At 46.9% G+C, this 19,134-nt stretch overlaps 1 protein-coding gene across 4 annotated transcripts in view; it reads left to right on the top strand.

Moving 5' to 3' along the window:
- Positions 1-16,278: 16,278 nt before the first annotated feature.
- GLI2 (GLI family zinc finger 2) overlaps positions 16,279-19,134 on the top strand; it is a 267,098-nt gene continuing 264,242 nt past the window's right edge. For 2 of the 4 annotated variants that reach the window (XM_084998153.1, XM_021074615.2), the window contains exon 1: positions 16,578-16,964. The gene's annotated coding sequence lies outside the window, so the exon portion shown is untranslated. 4 annotated transcript variants of the gene reach the window in all.

Genomic DNA, 19,134 nt, shown 5'->3' with positions numbered 1-19,134 from the left:
CTCCTTGCCTTTTTTTCTGTGTCCTCACAGCCAGGCATTGCTGTGGGAGGCCCGTTCACGTGCATCTCTGACCCACTTTTTGGCCTCCTCTTCAACTTTTTCTTTTTTGCCATACCCCAGGCATGCAGAGGTTCCCAGGTCAGGGATTGAACCCTCGCCACAGCAGTGATTAATGCTGGATCCTTAACCCACTGAGCCACCAGGGCACTCTCATCCTCTTCCACTTTTAGGGACTCAAGTGATTGGGTCCATCTAGAAAATAATGTAGGATAATCTCTCTCTCTCAAGGGCCTTAAATTAATCAGAGCTGCAAAGTCCCTTGTCAAGTAAGATGACATAACCACAGGTTCAGGAGATTAAGGCATGGACATCTATCTACCACATCATCCTTCTTACTTTCAAAGGGACCGCAAACTTGAAAAGGACAGAATTGACCACTGGCATCGCTAAGCATCTTCGTGTAGCCACTCGGGAAAGGCAGGGCATACTGAGGGAGACCTGTCGTACTGCCAGGCTCTGCCCATGTGTGCCTCCTGACCTTGGCCAGCCTACTTGCTGTGATCCAGTGAATGAGCTTTTCCAGCACAAAAGAAGTACATGAGCATGGAAGTTTGGAAAATACAAAAAAATGTGCAAGGAAAAAACCCAGTCCTCTAAATAACCACTGTTAACAAGTGGTTGAATTTCCTTCGGACCTTTTATTCTTTTTTTTAAATTAAAGTATAGTTGATTTACAATGTTGTGCCAGTTTCTGCTGTACAGCCGAGTGACTCAGTCATACATATATATGTACATATACATACATCAAAGTGACTTTGTCATAAATGTGTGTGCGTATGCATGTGCATATAAATATATATACATGTATATGCATTCTTTTTTAAAATATTATTTTCCATCATGGTCTATCCAGGAGATTGAATATATCTCCCTGAGAGACACAGTAGGACCTTATTGTCTATCCATTCTTTTTTTGTCTTTTGTCTTTTTTTTTAGGGCCCCACCCTCGACATATGGAGGTTCCCAGGGTAGGGGTCTAATCAGAGCTGTAGCCTCCGGCCTACACCATAGTCACAGCAATGTGGGATCCGAGCCGTGTCTGAGACCTACACCACAGCCCATGGCGATGCCGGATCCCTAAACCACTGAGCAAGGCCAGGGATGGAACCCGAAACCCCATGGTTCCTAGTCAGTTTTGTTTCCACTGTACCATGACGGGAACTCCTTGTCCATCCATTCTAAAGGTAATAGTTTGCATCTACTAACCACAACTCAGTCCATCCTTCCCCCTCCCCCTCCCCCTTGGCAACCACAAGTCTGTTCTCTGTGTCTGTGAGTCTGTTTCTGCTTTGTTGGTAGGTTCATTCGTGCCATATTTTAGATTCCACACATAAGCGTTATCATGTGATATTTATCTTTCTCTGTCTGACTTACTTCACTTAGCGTGATAATCTCCAGGTCGATCTATGTTGCTGTAAATGGCATTATTTCATTCATTTTTATGGCTGAGTAGCATCCCATTGTGTATATATGCGCCACATCCTCTTAATCCATTCATCTATTGATGGACATTTAGGTTGTTTTCATGTCTTGGCTGTTGTGAATAGTGCTGCAGTGAACCAAGGGGTGCAGGTATCTTTTTGAATTATAGCTTTGTCTGGATAGATGCCCAGGAGTGGGATTGCTGGATCATATGGTAGTTTTATATTCTGTTTTCTGAGGAACCGCCATACTGTTTTCCATAGTGGTTGTACCAGTTTACATTCCCATCAACAGTGTAGGGGGGTTCCCTTTACTCTACACCCTCTTGAGGGTTTATTATTTGTAGACTTATTAATGATAATCATTCTGACCAGTGTGAGGTGGTACCTCACTGTAGCTTTGATTTGCATTTCTCTGGTAATTAGTGATATGGAGCATCTTTTCATGTGCCTACTGGCCATCCATATATCTTTGGAGAAATGTCTGTTTAGGTCTTCTGCCCATGTTTTTTTTTTTTTTTTTTTTTTAAAAAAACTTTTCTTTTCTCTTTTTACAGCTGCACCTGTGGAATATAGAAAGAAGCTACTGAGCTAGGGGTTGAATTGGAGCTGCAGCTGCTGGCCTACACCACAGCCTCGGCAACGCCGGATTCAAGCCGAATCTGCAGCCTACACTGTAGCTTGTGGCAATGTGGGATCCTTAACTCACTGAGCAAGGCCAGGGATTGAATCTACATCCTCATGGACTTCATGTCGAGTTCTTAACCTGATGAGCAACCCAGGAACTCCATCTTTGCCCACTTTTTGGCTGGGTTGTTTGTTTTTTTGCTGTTGAGTTGTATGAGTTGTTTGTATATTTTAGAGACTAAGTCCTTGTCAGTTGCATCATTTGCAAATATTTTCTCCCATTCTGTAGGTTTTCTTTTCATTTTTTTTAAAGATTTCCTCTGCTGTGCAAAAGCTTGTAAGTATGATTAGGTCGCATTTGTTTATTTTTGTTTTTATTTCTATTGCCTTGGGAGACTGACCTAAGAAAACATTTGTACCGCTGATGTCAGAGAATGTTTTGCCTCTTTTCTCTTCTAGGAGTTTTATGGTGTCATGTCTTATGTTTAGGTCTATAAGCCATTCTGAGTTTATTTTTGTACACGGAGTGAGGGTGCAGTCTTTTATTCCAAGCATTGGTTGGCCCTTTAAGACTGGAGTTATATCATACAAATAATTTTTTTTTTAAAGTTCATGGCCGCACCCTTCATATATGGCAGTTCCCAGACTAGAGATTGAATCCAAGCCTCAGCTGTGGCAATGCTGGATACTTTAACCCACTGTACTGGGCTGGAGAGCAAACCTTCACCTCTGAAGAGACCTGAGCTGCTGCAGTCGGATACTTAGCCCACTGCGCCACGATAGGAACTACTCCAAATAAAATTTTATTTTGCATATTAGCTATATCTTTGCCACATCGACATCAACTACTTGTAAAACCTTTTCAAATGTTGACCTAATATTCTGTTCTTGGATGAACAGACTATAGGTTAATTAATGATCCCTCTAATGTGGCATATTTAGGTTGTGGTCCTTATTAATATTTTGGCCATCTCCATAGCAGGCAGAAATTCACTCCCCAGGTATACAACACATGACACAACTGTGACCTGAGCCATAGCAATGACAATGCTGGATCCTTATCTGCTTAGCCATTAGGGCATTCTGGGTTGTGATCACTATAGATGACATTTTGATGAACATCTTTTTTTTTAGGGCTGCACCTGAGGCATATGGAGGTTCCCAGTCTAGGGGTCGAGCTGCAGCAGCCAGCCTACACCACAGCCACAGCAGCACGAGATCTGAGCTGCATCTCTGACCTACACAAGAGCTCGCAGCAATGCCAGATCCTTAACCCACTGACCAAAGCCAGGGACTGAACCTGCATCCCTATGGATACTTGTCTGGTTGTTAACCCACTGAGCCACAACGAAAACTCCAGCATCTTTTGCATAAAGCATCTCCAAGATCTGAGATCCATCTCCCAGAAGGAGGGTTGTTGGGTCTGAGAGCATGAGCCCACTTGACTTCCTTATAATCTACCCGCAGGGTGATTCTGCATCTCATTTGGTCTGGGACAGTCGCATTTACGCCTGTTGTCCCAGCATCATTATGGAAAGTGCTCCCTCTGACTCTGACCCCCAGTCTGGTTGATAAATCCTGTGATCACCCCATGCCCAGGCTGCCCTGGAGACCCTAAGGACCCTCCCCCTCTTCATCACTGTGCTCTAGTGCGTGCACCCTTGAGGCCAGAGGCTATACTTCCCAGTCCATGTGCCGGGGTCTTGCCCAAGGCCTGCCCCCTTCATGCACCCCACCAGCCTCCAAAGGACCTCCACCATGTACTAGCACTGTGCTGGACTCTGGGGAGTGGTAGGGAGCAGCCCTGGGAAGGCACATCCCCGGCTGAAACACCGGCAAAGGAATCCATGAGGCTCAAGGTTGTACACCACAGTGTTTGAAATGAGCTGGCCTGAATTAAATACCCTCAGATTTTTCATTTGTTCCTCTCTCTCTCTGTCTTCCACAAGCATTGCTGCTAAGCCATATCTCTCCATTCTTTCCTTATGAGCTGGGTTTTGTGAAACTCAAAAATCTAAGATTACATTTCACCAGTTTCTTCTTCTCCCAGGTGGTGAGGTCTTATCTTTTCAAGTCCTGTTACTGCATATTTCAAAGGTGTGTTTCTAAAAGATAAGGGCTCTTAAAAAAACAACTGCAATACATTATCACCTCTAAAGAATGAATAATAATTTTGGGGGTGGGCTTCACCTGCGGCATGTGGGTGTTCCCAGGTCAGGGATCAAACCTGAGCCCACAGCAGTGACAACGCCAGATCCTTAACCCAATGTGCCACCAGGGAACTCAAATCATGATTTCTTATATTGATAATTCTCCCTTCAGGGCTCAAACTCCCCCTGTTGTCTTACTTTTTTGCCTCTTAGTTTGCTATTACTCACATACGAGGTTCATCATTGCAATTGGTTGTTAGTGTCTAAAATCTCTTATAATTTACAGCTCCCTCTCCAACAGTTTTTTTTTTTTCCTTCCTTTCATTTGTTTGTTGAAGAAACTCTGCTGGTTGTTCTGCAGTTCATCACTGTCTGGATTGCATCTCACTTGTGATATTTAGCAGTAGCTCTGTCACTGATATTTCTGCTAAATCTTAGATTCAGAGGTTTGATCAGATAGAGGTTTTGTGGGTTTTTTTGTTTGTTTGTTTGTTTGTTTGTTTGTTTTTTTTGGCCTTTTTAGGGCCACTCCAGTGGAATATGGAATTTCCCAGGCTAGGGACTGAATCGGAGCTGCAGCTGCTGGCCTACACCACAGCCACAGCAACACCAAATCAGAGCCACTCTGTGACCTACACCACAGCTCACAGCAACGCTAGATCCTCAAACCACTGAGGCCAGGGACGGAATCTGCATCTTCATGGAAACTAGCCGGGTTCTTAACCCACAGAGCCATAATGGGGACTCCCGAGGTTTGATTTTTTAAACAAGAATACTTCATAGGTAGGACTGTCTATCTTTATCAGGAGGCATACAGGGTCCACTGGTGGGATGGCTCTTTTTTTGAGATCCATCAGTTCACTAGGTGGTATGCAATGGTAATATTCTGATTCCTTTTTTAAAAAAACATTTGAATATATTTTATTTTTTTAATTTAATTTAATTTTTAATTTATATTGGAGTATAATTGATTTACAATGTTGTATTAGTTTCGGCTGTACAGCAAAGTGCTGTAGTCATACATATACACGTGTCCATTCATTTTCAGATTCTTTCTCCACATAGGTTATTATAGGCTATCCAATAGATGTATGTAAAATTGATTCACTTTGCTATATACCTGAAACAAATACAACATTGTAAATCAACTGCATGCCAATACAATTTTTAAAAAGACTATTGAGTAGAGTTCTCTGTGCTGTACAGAAGGTCTTTGTTGATTATCTCTTTTCTATGTAGCAGTGTGTATATGTTAATTCCAAACTCCTAATTTACCCCTCCCCTTGATAATATTCAGATTCTGTTACTCCTTCCTTTTATCAGCTGGAATGCTCTTAAAAAAAGGAACCATATATATATGTACAATATACATGTGTGTGTATATAGATATACACACACACATGCACATACATATATATTTATTCAATCTCTCCTCCCATAGAGATATTTGGGTTGTTCCCAGCTGTTTGGTATTACGAAAAATGCTGTTCCTGGTAGTCTTCTGCGAATGCCTTTTTGTATTGTGTTTGAGATCCAAACCTGGAAGTGAGACGTGTAGGTCCAAGGGGTAATTGCGTATGTGACAGATATTCCAAATTTCCCTCCGGAGGGCTTGTGCATTTTGTGTTTCCACCCACAATGTATGAGAGGGTCTGTTTCTCTACTGCCTCATTGACAAGGGTATGTTGTTTGGATCTTTGTTGGTCTGATGGGTGAGAAATGGTACCTCGGTCTAGTTTTAATTTCTAGTTATCCCCGTACAACTTCTTAGAAAGCATATCTTTCACCCACTCATTATTGATGCCACCTTTATCAAAATTGAAATTTCCATACATGATTAGGTCTATTTCTGGATTTTGTATTCCATCTCATTGGAATCTATCTTTTCATCCATTCATCAACACCAAACTGTTCTTACAGACTCACAGGCAAGGTAAACAGACTTGCGGTTGCCAAGGGACAGGGCATTGAAGGAGGGATGGAGAGGGAAGCCGGTATTAGCAGATGCAAATTATTACATATAGAATGGGTAAACAAGGTCCTACTGCATAGTACAGGGAAGTCTGTTCAATATCCCACAATAAGCCATAATGGAAAAGAATATGAGAAGGGATATGTATGTATAACTGAATCACTTTGCTGGGCAGCAAAAATTAACACAACATTGAAAATCAATTATACTTCAATCAAAAAATAAAAAGAAGGAGTTCCCATGGTGGCGCAGAGGAAACAAATCCAATTAGGAACCATGAGGTTGAGGGTTCGATCCCTGGCCTCACTCAGTGGGTTAAGGATCTGGTGTTAGCACAAGCTGTGGTGTAGGTCACAGATGTGGCTCAGATCTGGCGTTGCTGTGGCTGTGGTATAGGCTGGCAGCTGTAGCTCTGATTTGACCCCTAGCCTGGGAACCTCCATATGCCGCAGGTGCGGCTCTAAAAAATAAATAAAAATAAAAATATAAAAGGAAATACATCAAACAAATACTTGAGCATCAAAACTGAAACTTGAAAGAAAAATAAATGCTAAACACACACACACACACACACACACACACACACACACACTACCAAATTGTTTTAATGATGGAAATTTTATAATATGTTTTAAGGTCTGATAGGGCTGGCTGCCTCTCCACCTCCCATTGTTCTGCTTCTTTCCAGGGCTTTTCTGGGCTCTTCTAGCCATACTTCCCCCATCCTCCAAGAAAAGACAGTATTTTCATTCAGATTGCAGTCAATTATACATTATTCTAGGGGAAAACTAATTCCTTTAGTTGTTGAATCCTCCTAACCAAGAACAGCTACCTTTCAATCAGTTCGAGTCAACTTTCATGTGTTTCAAGAGTGTTGGTTTTTCCCATATAAGTTTTGAACATTGTTTTTTACATTTAAACACTACTTAATTTATACCTTCTTCCTTTTCCATTTTATTTTCTAACTGGTTTTGCTTATTTGTATGAAAGCTTTTTTTTTCTTTTTAGCGCCACACCTGCTGCATATGGAGGTTCTCAGGCTAGGGGTCTAATCGGAACTGTAGCTGCCGGCCTACGCCAGAGCCACAGCAACGCAGGATCTGAGCCAGGTCTGCGACCTACACCACAGCTCACGGCAATGCCGGATCCTTACCCACTGAGCGAGGCCAGGGATCGAACCCCCAACATCATGGCTCCTAGTCAGATTCGTTTCTGCTGTGTCATGGCGGGGACTCCTGTATGAAAATTTTGATGAGACTTGCTATCTAATACATGCTGTGTATTAGCCTCCCCCCATACCCTCGAGCTTCCACTCTGCTGACAGCCTCAGCAACCGTATGGCAGACCCACTGACAGGGCAGCCCCCAAGCCACATCACATTCAAAGGCAGTAGGAGCTCACCTCTACCTGGCTGACTTCAGCCAAATGAGGCTCACAAGTAAGCCAGGCACAAACCAAAACTCTGACACGAAACACTTAAAAAGACAAGTTGAGGGAGTTCCTCTTGTGGCACAGTGGAAGTAAACCCGACTGGTAACCATGGGGATTTGGGTTCGATCCCTAGCCTCTCTCAGTAGGTTAAAGAGCCAGCATTGCCATGAGCTGTGGTGTTGGTTGCAGACGTGGCTCGGATCTGAGGTTGCTGTGGCTGTGGTGTAGGCTGGCCACTGTAGCTCTGATTAGGCTCTTAGCCTGGGAACTTCCATATGCAACAGATGCGGCCCTACACAGCAAAAATAAATAAATAAATAAATAAGTAAGTAAATAAATAAATAAATAAATAATTTTTTAAAAAGACAAGTTGAAACATTAAAAAAAAAAAAAAATGGAGGCGTTCGCACTGTGACACAAGGGGATCAACAGTTCTTTGGAGCACTGGGATGAAGGTTCAATCACTGGCCCAGCACAGTGGGTCAAGGATCTGGCATTGCCTTGGCTGTGGCATAGGTTGCAACTGTGGCTTGGATCTGATCTCTGCCCCAGGGTGGCCAAAAAAGATGAAAAATAAATAAATAAATACAAATGAAAAAGGATAGCAGAGGAAGTACCAAAGGAGAGAAATGATGTGTATGCATTTGGGAAGATTCGAGTTTTTGTTATTTTCCTGAAGTCCACCGGTGACGTCCACGTCATCCTCTTTCTGTTGGAGACAGCAGAATGGATGGAACCCCAAGAGGTGGATGTTCTGCAAACTATCCATTTTATACACGGTCTTTTCATGTCTTCCTGGAAACTCCTTAGAGAAGTGACTAATTTAAGTTAAATTCGATGCACTGTGGGCCAGAAGTGGCTATCCTTGAGATCTATGTGTGGGTCAGTCCTGTATCTTAAAAAAATTTCATCAAATTTTACTTAGGAGTCTTCAGCAATTTCTTTTTTAAAAAATTGTTTATTTATTTATTTAATAAAGTTTTAAACAGGGGCAGTACCATTGTTTATTTATTTTTGGCTGACCCCAAGGCATGGAGATGTTCCCAGAGCAGGATGGAATCTGAGCCACAGTAGTGACCCAAGCCACAGCAGTGATAATGCCAGATGCTTAACATCTCGGCCACCAGGAAACTCTAGTTGTTTCTTTTTATTTTTTTATTTTATTTTTTAAAAATTTATTTATTTTTGCTTTTTTAGGGTCTCACTTGCAACATATGGAAGTTCCCAGGCTAGGGGTCAAACCGGAGCTACAGCTGCTGGCCTACGCTACAGCCACAGCAATGCGGGATCCAAACCACACCTGCGACCTACACCACAGCTCATGGCAACGGCAGATCCTTAACCCACTGAGCGAGGTCAGGAATCGAACCCACATCCTCATGACTACTAGTAGGGCTCATTACTATTGAGCCACAGCAGGAAATTTCCAGTAATTTCTTTTTAAATTGTCTTGAAATAATGTCTTTCATTATTATGTAAATGGTGAGGACTATTGATAATTCCTAGTCAAGTATTTCACTTTGGCTAAGAAACCCACAATGTATGTAGAGAAAAGTTCTTGAGAGGGCTGGCCCTGGGATGGAAAAAAGCCTAACAAACATTCGCTGGATCTCTGAGCCCTGCTGTTTTCACTGCCTCCTCTCCCTCCTACTGCCCTTCCCTCCTCTTCCCTCCCCAGGATGGCTGCCTCAATGTCCCTTGGCCTCCCTCTCTAGCAACTTCCCTTTCCAAGCTCCCCTGCACTTAGAAAACTTTCATAGCCTTTACTGCTCTGAGGTGACACAGAGGCCTGTGGACTGTCACCCAGACGGGGACTAGTGGGTAGAAGAAGGCAAGGACTGTATCTCATTCATCTTTTCATCTCTGAAGTGCACGGGTCCAGGCAGAAGCTCATCTGGGATGAATGAATGAATGAATGAATGAATGTGTGTGCGCGAATATACCCATTATCCAGAGTTTTTGTCCCTCCACACTTGACTCTCTCCCTCTGTGTCCTCTTTAGGGTAACCCTAAAAGGGAAAAGGATTTTTACTGGTTGCTTCCATGGGAAGGGGTTCCTAACATCTCCCAACTTTGCACAGATGCCCTGTGTGCATTTCTACGTTGTTTTATCCTTCCACCTTGTCTGGGAGGGGGTTGAAGATTTGGGCTATAAATCAGCAGTGTTTGCTGGTCTCTGGCCTGCCTGGTGTCCTTCCTTTGTGTACATTTCCCCTCTGAAGTGCCTCCTCAAGTGTCATCTTTTTTTTTTTTTTTTGTCTTTTTAGGGCCATACCCACGGCATATGGAGGTTCCCAGGCTAGGGGTGGAATTGGAGCTGTAGCTGCTGGCCTACACCACAGCCACAGCAACATCAAATCCCAAGCCGCATCTTCAGTTTACACCACAGCTCATGGAAATGTCAGATCCTCAACCCACTGAGTGAGGCCAGGGATCAAACCCGCAACCTCATGGCTCCTAGTCAGATTTGCTTCCGCTTAACCACAATGGGAACTCCTCAAATGCCATCTTCATGCTTCTTACTCCTACATAAGCTTATTCCCAGTGGTAAGGAATACCCCCTAGAAAGGGTCTGTGTTAGCCCCCCTGGTGTATTTGCACTGTAATAACAGATGGAGCCTGAAGTCCTGGGACTGACTGTTTTCTTGACAGTGTTCCTGGTCCCAGAGAGCCCGTGAGAGGTGTCTTGGGATGGAAGGCCATCTCGGGACCCCTGGAAGAGTAACAATCATCAATCCACTTTGGAGACTGACCCTTACTGTTGTCCTGACACCTTGGTGGCCACAGCCCACTCTTCACTTATTACGCCATCTGTATCATTCAGTTGTGGCCAGATTTGTGTATCTCTTGATGCAAAAGCAGAGACACCTTGAGGATAGGGACTGACTCTCTCACTTCTTTCTAGTGGCCCCGGAGCCTGCTTCTGGGCTTTGCAGCCAAGCCACAGAATACACCTGGTGGGCTATCTCTGAGCCTTTTTCTAGTCTTTTCTGATTCCAGTCAGATCTGTGTGGCAGATCTGTGTTCCCCAAAGTAGCCACAGTACCATATTTGCCCCCACAGGCTCTTCAGAATCTTGCCATTTCCCCACCAAGGAGCAGAGTCTAGTTTCCTGCCCTTTGAATCCAGGCAGAACCATGTGCCTCAAAGCAGCCAAGTGATGCAGTGTGACTTCCAAAGTTCCCTAAAAAGCTGGTGGGGTTTCCACCCGGCTGTCTCTCATTATGTTCTCCCTGGAAACCCAGCTACCACCATGCAGTGAGGAAGCCCAAACTACTCTCAGTAGTGAGACCACATGGAGAGGTCCAGACTGAAGGGAACCAAGCACCCTCCCACTCCCTGTCAGCAGCCAGCATCCATGGCCAGGCACAAGAATGAGTGAGTCTTCAGCTGATGCCGGAGCCCGCCTTGGAGTCTCAGCTGAGGCCCCAACCTTGTGGAGAAGAGACAAACCATCCCCATGATGTTCTGTCCAAAATCCTGACCACAGAATCCTTGCACATGATCAATGTTTTTTTTTGTTTTTGTTTTTTTTTAAGGGCTGCACCTGCAGCATATGGAGGTTCCCAGGCTAGGGATCAAATTGGAGCTGCAGCTGCTGGCCTATGCCACAGCCACAGCAACTCGGGATCCCAGCATGATCTACACCACAGCTCATGGGCTCCCAGACCCACTGAACGACGCCAGGGATCGAACCCACGTCCTCATGGATACTATTTGGATTTGTTTCTGCTGAGCCACAATGGGAACTCCAATCAATGGTTGTTTTACGCCATTGAGTTTGGGGGCGATTTGCTACACACAACCCTGGCAACTAGAACACCATGCACAAATGGACAAGGCCCTTCTCTTTGGGCTTGGGTTTTCCTTTGCAAAAAGAGAAATGGAGAATGGGAACCCTGCCTCCCCTGTCCCCTCTCCCTATTAACCCTCCCTTATTCCTATTTCACTCTAGCCTTTTTTTTTTTTTTTTTTTTTTTTTTTTGTCTTTTTAGGGCCGCACCCACGGCATATGGAAATTCCCAGGCTAGGAGTCCAATCAGAGCTCTAGCCACTGGCCTACACCACAGCCACAGCAACACAGGATCTGAGCCCTGTCTTCAACCTACACCACAGTTCATAGCAACACCGGATCCTTAACCTGTTGAGCAAGGCCTGGTATCGAACCCGAGTCCTCATGGATGCTAGTCGGGTTTGTTAGCCGCTGAGCCATGACGGGAACTCCCTCCCTCCAGTTTTATTGCGGGAGAATTGATATACCCAAATTGCACCTAATTATAATATACAATTTGGCGAGTTTGGACAGATGTATACACTTGTGCGATTAGCAGCACAATCCAGGAAAGAAATACATCTATCACCTCTAAAAGTTTCCTTGTGTCCCTTTCTTTACGTGTGGTAAAAACACTTCACATGAGATTTACCCTTAAACATTTTTTTTGGGTCTTTTTGCCTTTTCTAGGGCCACTCCTGCGGCATATGGAGGTTCCCAGGCTAGGAGTCTAATCAGAGCTGCAGCTGCTAGCCTACACCGCAGCTCACAGCAACACTGGATCCTTAACCCACTGTGCGAGGCCAGGGATCAAACCCTCAACCTCATGGTTCCTAGTTGGATTAGTTAACCACTGATCCACAATGGGAACTCCCCCTTTAACGTTTTTAAGTACCCAGTGCCTTCCTGTTGAGTTACAGGCACTGTGTTGTACAACTGACCTCTGGAACCCACTTCTCTGGTATCACTAACATTATACCCATCATACAGTCAACTTTCCCTATTACCCCCTCCTTCCCTGCCACAACCACCCTATATATAACACCTTATACATAACACCCTATATATAACAATCACCCTATATATAACAACTTCCGTATCTTAGGTGCCCCTATAGGAGGAATCATGTGGTAATTGTCCTTCCGTGACTGACTTAGTTCACTTATAATTTCTTCCAGGTTGATCTATATGTTTGCAAATGGTAGGCTTTCCTTCTTTTTTAAGGATACTATTCCATCGTATGCTTATACTACATTTTCCTTAGCCATTCACCTGATGAGGTACATTTGGGTTGTTCCTATATCTTTTTTTTTTTTTTTTTTTTAGGGCCATACCTGTAGCATATGGAAGTTCCTGGGCTAGGGGTCGAACCAAAGCTGTAGCTGCCGGTCTACACCACAGTCACAGCAATGCCAGATCTCAGGTGTGTCTGCGACCTATGCCGCAGTTTGTGGCAGTGCTGGATCCTTAACCCACTGAGTGAGGACAAGGATGGGATCTGCATCCTCATAGATACTAGTTGGGTTCGTTTCCTCTGAGCCACAATGGGAACTCTGCTCCCAGATCTTGATGGCAGTAAACAAGGCTGCAATGAACATGGGAGCTCAGGTATCTTCTTGAAGTCCTAGTTGCAAAAGTTTTGGATATATATCCCAAAGTGGGATTGCTGGATCACATACTATTTTTGAATTTTTGGAGAAACCACGGTACTATTTTCCATAATAGTTACACTATTATGTATCATTTTAGTTTTATTTTACATTCTCACTGACAGTACATTAGTATTCCATTTTCTCTACACTCTTGCCAATACTTGCTCTCTCTTATTTTATTTACTTTTTTATGGCCACACCCGCAGCATATGGAAGTTCCTGGCCCAGGGATTGAATTCAAGCCACAGCTGCAGCAATGCCAGATCCTTTGCCCCACTGTGCCAGGCCAGGGATCAAACTCACACCTCTGCAGTGACCTGAGCAGCTATAGAGGGATTCCTAACCTACTGTGTTACAGCGGGAACTTCTACTTTTTGTTTCTTTGGGTTTTTTTTTGGATGATAGCCATCCTAACAGATGTGAGGTAATATTGCCTTGTGGTTTTGATTTGCATTTCCCTGACAATTAGTGATGTTTAGCCTCTTTTTGTATACTTTCAGTCATACCATGTCATCTTTGGGGAAAGGTCTTTTCAGGTCCTTTGGCCATTTTTTAATTAAGTTATGTGTGTTTTGGCTAGAGTTTTAGGAGTTCCTTATATAGTTTGGGAATGAACTTCTTGTTAGTATATGGTTTGCAGGTATTTTTTCCCAATCCATCGGAAGCCTTTTCATTTTTGTTTCCTTTGTTGTGAAGAAGCTTTTTTGCTTAACGTAGTTTCACTTATTGATTTGTTTTTTTTTTTTTTTTTGTCCTTTATTCCTTCTTCACATCAGTACAACCTCACTTCCTTAGGAAAGCCTTCTCTGTATTCCCCCCCACCCACCCCCGCAGCCTCCCTATGCTAGCTCAGATGAGCAACCATAAGCTCTGAGAGCACTTTGTACTTTTTCTTCCCCCAGTTTGTGATTATATACTTGTTTGTGGTTATTTATGAAACATTAAGCTCCCTGAGGGGAAGGATGTCATTAGTCTGGCTCATGGTGATGTCACATCACTTAGTGTAGTACACCAATACACAGGAAGTTGCTGACCTAAAGAACTGGGACTTGCCTAAGGTCATATACATTTTAGCACTAGACCTGGGGCCAGGACCTTGGGTCCAATGTTTAGATGAAGGCTTCCTCTGCTCTGCCAAGTTTCCTTTGCTCCAAACCTTCATTTGCTTTTTTCAGTGCCCAGACTTCTGACCATCTCGAGGTCAAGCCGTGGTGTTAACACCCTCTCCGAAAAGATTCCCTCTTCATCTCAACAGCCACCTTCTTGCCAAAATAAGCCAGGAAAGGTTATGGGAGTGCCTGGATTCCAGCAGGAGTTGAGCGGGTCTGAGAAGAAAAACAGAGCAGAAGGAAATATCCCCAAATGTTGATTTGTTTAAATGTCTTCACAAACTTAACAACACAAGGAAACCAACAGAGACAAGCTTGTAATGAAGTCATCACCCGACGCCGCTAATATTCCAGTAACATGAAATGATTCTGCACATTTCTTGGAGTAGATATGAATAGGGTCATTAAAATATGGCCAAGGAGGGGTTGAAGAGTTTACTTTTTCTGTCTCCTTAGAGTCTGTGTCTGAGAGCTCAGCAGGAATTTAAACAAATGGCATGAAGGAATGAAATGGTGAATTTGATCATATTTAAAGAAAACGTCCCTTCCAAACTTCTCTTCCCTTTTATAAATACATCGACTTCTGGAAGTTGTACTTTTTAAAAACCCTGCAGGGTTGTTGTTGTTTTCTCCATCTGGAGTGCCTATTTAGGGAAAACAAAATCAACGTCAAATTGTCCCAGGATTGTTTTGCATAGTTTTTTCTCTAGGTCAGGAAGAAATTGTTCTGTCATATAAATGAATGTAAGAAGGAAAGGCAGGTAGGTAATAGAGAATGAGGACCATAATGCTCCCTCTTTGATTAAAGAGTGAAAATAAAGTTGGGGGGGGGTCAATGATAAATACAGCTATTGGCAAAAAGAGGTTACATCCGTAAAATGGGCTTGTGAAGGGGGAGAATTGAGTCTTTGGTCCCCTGCATTCTAGACAAGATGCTACCATGGGAAGCTCGGCTGAACCAATGGCACATCCTACTGAGGGTGGCGGTTTGGTGCTGACCTTGGACACACTCCTTCTTTAAGCCTCAGTCTTCTCACTTTTTTTTTTTTTAAGGGCCGCACCCGTGTCATATGGAGGTTCCCAGGCTAGGGGTCCAATAGGAGCTGTTGCTGCCAGCCTATGCCAGAGCCACAGCAACGTCAGATCCGAGCCACTCCTGCTCAGGGCAACGCGGCCAGATCCTTAACCCACTGAGCGAGGCCAGGGATTGAACCTGCCACCTCATGGTTCCTAGTTGGATTCGTTTCCGCTGTGCCATGACAGGAACTCCCAGCCGTCTCACTTGTAAAATGAGGAAGGAGAAAACTTACGTGACAGAGGTTTGTAGTTTAAATAATAAAAGAAATACAACCTGTCACCAAGCACATAGTAGATGTAACAGGAATGTTAGAAAGGAAAATTTAAAACTTCCTTCAATGAGGCACTCTTTGGTGAAGGACCCTCGGCCCTAGAGAGGGTGGTGGCCCCCCATGACTTGAGGGACACTTTGGCCAGCTGACCCCTGTGCTTCCTCATGCCAGGCAGCTCAGTTCCGGGCTGCGGTGCGGCCTGAGGGCCCAAGGCTCGGCACCTAGTCTCCTTAAGCAAGTTCTTTCACACACACACCCATACACACTTTGGCCCGAAAATTCAACGAGGTTTTTTAAATTCCTTCTTCCTCTGTTGTTGTTGGGTTCTGATTACTTCCATCTGGTTGCGGCAGCTCGAGTGGAGTCTCTAAAAAACAAAACAAAACAAACAAAAAGCCTCCCTACCAAACACAAGGAACCAAACCTAAAAGGCAGCTTCGCTTCTCACCAGCACGCGCTCTGGGGGCGACTCTTGTGAGCCGCGGCGGGGGGCGCAGGCCAGACCCCCGGCACCTGCGCGCGCCACGGGCAGGAAGAGGTTCCGCGCAGAACCGGCCCCGCGGAGCTAGCCTCCCTCCCAGCCTGGCCTCCTGTCCCCCGCTTCCGCCCCGGCGCCGGCAGAAGCGGGTGCACTGGGAACAGCGACCCGGGCATCTCCCGGCGGAGGGGAAGAGGGAGGTGGAGAGGGCGGTGATTTCAGAGATTGAAAACAGAGCAGTCGCTGCGCCCCGGCTCGGAGCTCATCTGACTTGAGTTAGCGAACCCCCCCCCCCATCTCGGCGCCTTAAAAAAAGTGTTGGGGACTGGCGCGTTCTTTCGTTCTTGGCTCGAACTTTCTTCTTCGTAGGTGTGCTTTTTCTTTTCGGTGCTGGGGTTGCGGGGGGAGTCCTCGGCTGCCCCTCCCCTCGGAGTCTCCCAGGTCCCCCCACCCCCGGGCGGGGGCGCGCGGCGCGGGCGGGGGCGCGGCGCCGGGGTGTGCTAGGGCTTGTGCGCGCGGGGGCGCTGCGCCGTGCGGACTGCTAGCTGGACTGCGGGAGTGCCGAAGCTCGCCAGCCGAGGCAGCACGGCTCCGCGGACTTTTTTTCAAACTCCCATCAATGAGTCTTCGAGGAGGAGCGGGAGGCGGCGGCGGCGGCGGACTCGGAGGAAGGCGCGGAGGAACCGGAGGAGCGGGAGGAAGGAGCGCGGCGCGCCGGGGTCTTGGGGAGCTGCCCGGTCGCCGGCGGTAGGGGCTGCCGGCCCCCGGCCGCCTCTGGATCCCCTCCCCTGCGTGGCCCGCCTCGCCCCGGCCGGACGGAGCCTCGGCACACGGCAGCCCGCTGCGGGACGCCACGCCAGCCAAGTTGGGATGGGGGCCCACAGCCACCGCCCGGCGCCCGGGAGGCCACCTGCGTGCTAGAGGCAAACTTTTGTCTCCCTCGGTAAAGTTGCATTGATCTTCTTTTGCTTGCTTTTCGTTGCGAAGTGCCCCCTACTCCGGCCGAACCCGGGCGGACTGGGATGCTGCGCCGTCTTGGAGGGTTCCTAGGCCGGGTACGCGCGCCACGGCACGGGGATCCGGGCACCGGGCTTGGGGCGGGGGGGTGGCCCTGGTCCCGTTTCTGGCCAAGCCGGGCGGGTACATAAGGGGAGTCCGGAGGCTAGGAACTCGTGGCCAGGGGGTGATTTGCATCCCCCCTTCCCACCTGGGGGAAAGAGCCTTCCTCTTGGGGTGCGCAACTGATTCGGTCTCCCTACCTCCCGGTCTCCTCCGCGCCCGAGCCCGGGGCTGTTTTTTCGGGAGGTGAGAGTAGCACAGGAGGCTGCGAAGCTCGAAAAGATAGGCCGTGAGAGTATGTCTTCGGGGAGTGTGCAGCATGTGGAGGGGCTGCAGCCACAGTGAACTTCTAACTGCACTTCTCCGCGCTCTCTGTCCCGAACCCTGCCTTTCTTTCTTTCTCACTCCTTCCTCCTCCTCTTCAGGCCCTGTCGCCCCCTCCCCCTCGGTCAGGCTCCCTCCCGGCTTCTCTCCTCCTCCTCCCATGCCCTCCGCCCCGAGATCCGCTTGACTTCCCGGAGGGATCCGCATGTAATTCCCTCGCCCTGTCCTCGGGTACCCCCCCACCCCGCACTTCCATCCCCGCCCCCAACTCTTCGTCTTCCCCCCACCCCGCAATCTCTCAACGAGTATATTTGCTGAGGAATTTGAAAAATCCACTACTGCAACTTGATCTGTGTGTGATGGATGGGGAGAGGCGCGGAGAGAGTTGGGCGCCAATCCTATTAAGGGTTTAGAAAGGGGAGCGTTTTCCCCGGACGGGGGCGGGGAGGGGTGTTGAGAGGGGAGGAGGAAGGGAGCGTGGGCTTGTGTGTGTGAGTGTGAGCGCGCCCGCCGCGTCGGGGAGCTGGAAGTCCACCCAACTCGGCGCCTTTTCAGCCGGCAGTAATTGCTGTCATTTCCTAGGAAACCCGACTTTTACTGCGCGAGGAGCTGGGGACGAAGCCCGCGCGCTTCACCCCGGGTGACCGGCCGCTGCAGCGCTCACGGGCTCTGGGTCTCCCCCAGGGTGCCTCCCCTCCCCTCCCTTCCCTTTTGTATGATTTTTCTGTGGCTTTCAGAGTTGATCCCGGCTGGAAAAGTATACCTTTCCCTTGAACCTGGTGTCCTGGTCCTGCGGGGTCTTTTCCGCGCTCCTCTGCGTTCCCGCCCAGACATCCCGCGCCGGGCTTTGCAGCCCGGTGGCCAAGGCCCAGTCCTGAGCCCCCGCCCCGCCGCCCTCGCCGGGCGTGTGAAGGTTTAATCCCGACAGCTTCAGATAAAGGGAGCAGTTGTAAAACGCTCATATGCTGTTTGCAGACGAGGCTCTGGGGGATGTTGGAGAATTTGAAAGTAAACGTTTCCCTCGCAAGCGGCATAAAATAGTGTTTAAACAAATATTGTATTGGCATGCTCAGGGGGCTGGGTGCCAAAAAGTAAAGTAAATAAACTGTGAGATCCAAAATATACAGCGGTGGAAAGCGGCGGAATAGGCGGGCTTGTTACAAGTCCCCCTGATGAGATCTGTTTGTTCTAGCCACCTCACCTACAGGCCCCCTCCCCGCCCATTTCCTCACCTGGGCTGGGAGCTTCCTTCCCTCCCCGGCTTCCCTGGGTGTGGAGGCCTCCGCAGGCCTGGGAGCAGCTGTGCAGTTGTTTCCACCTCCCCTTTTGCCCCTCTTTCTTTCTTCATCTTTCTTGCTTTCATTTTCCTAGACTTACTACCATTTCTCCCCTTAGGCCGATTACAGGAAATTGTGGAGATCTCCTCCCCTCAGATTTAAGATCCACCCCAACCGGGATGTATGGAGAGTTGTCACTTGTCTGAGAGTTTCTCAGTTAATTCTATTTTGTGATATTCAGAGTGGCTTGCATTTCCCCTCCGCCTTGAGAAATATGCTCATTTCGTGAGGCTGGTTAGTGATTCTAGAGGGCTTTAAAATAGAATGGCAAGAAGGCTCCCAATGAGGGGGGGGACCCCTGGCCCTGGATGTAGCCCTCAGGTTTCCAGGTTGTCCCTCAATTTGGCATCTGAGTGACAGAGCAGCCTGTTTTCAAAGTCAGTAGGTGAAAAG

This window comes from Sus scrofa, chromosome 15 (genome assembly GCF_054392235.1).
Source record: "Sus scrofa isolate SSC_HxYL_T2T_F1_AM1 chromosome 15, Sscrofa_HxYL_maternal_Yorkshire_Landrace_v2.0, whole genome shotgun sequence".
Classification (NCBI taxonomy): Eukaryota; Metazoa; Chordata; class Mammalia; order Artiodactyla; family Suidae; genus Sus; species Sus scrofa.
This window is presented reverse-complemented; position numbering and strand designations above follow the sequence as displayed.